Genomic DNA, 235 nt, shown 5'->3' on the forward strand with positions numbered 1-235 from the left:
CCTGCGTAGCGTGGCGTGGCTGGACACAGATATGCGAATGACTGAATCGAGCCACGGTCGAAATCCTTCTCGTGGGACCGACCTCCCACCATCCACCCGCGGGCACTTGATTGAACCCTTGGGACACTTGGGCACTCGAACACGACAGGATGGACGAAGATGTGCTCGACCAGGGTAAATGACGTACCGGATGCTTTTCGTCGTATAGGGACTACGATGGCACGCCTTCGACCGT

Source organism: Verticillium alfalfae, genomic scaffold (genome assembly GCF_000150825.1).
Source record: "Verticillium alfalfae VaMs.102 supercont1.7 genomic scaffold, whole genome shotgun sequence".
Lineage (NCBI taxonomy): Eukaryota > Fungi > Ascomycota > Sordariomycetes > Glomerellales > Plectosphaerellaceae > Verticillium > Verticillium alfalfae.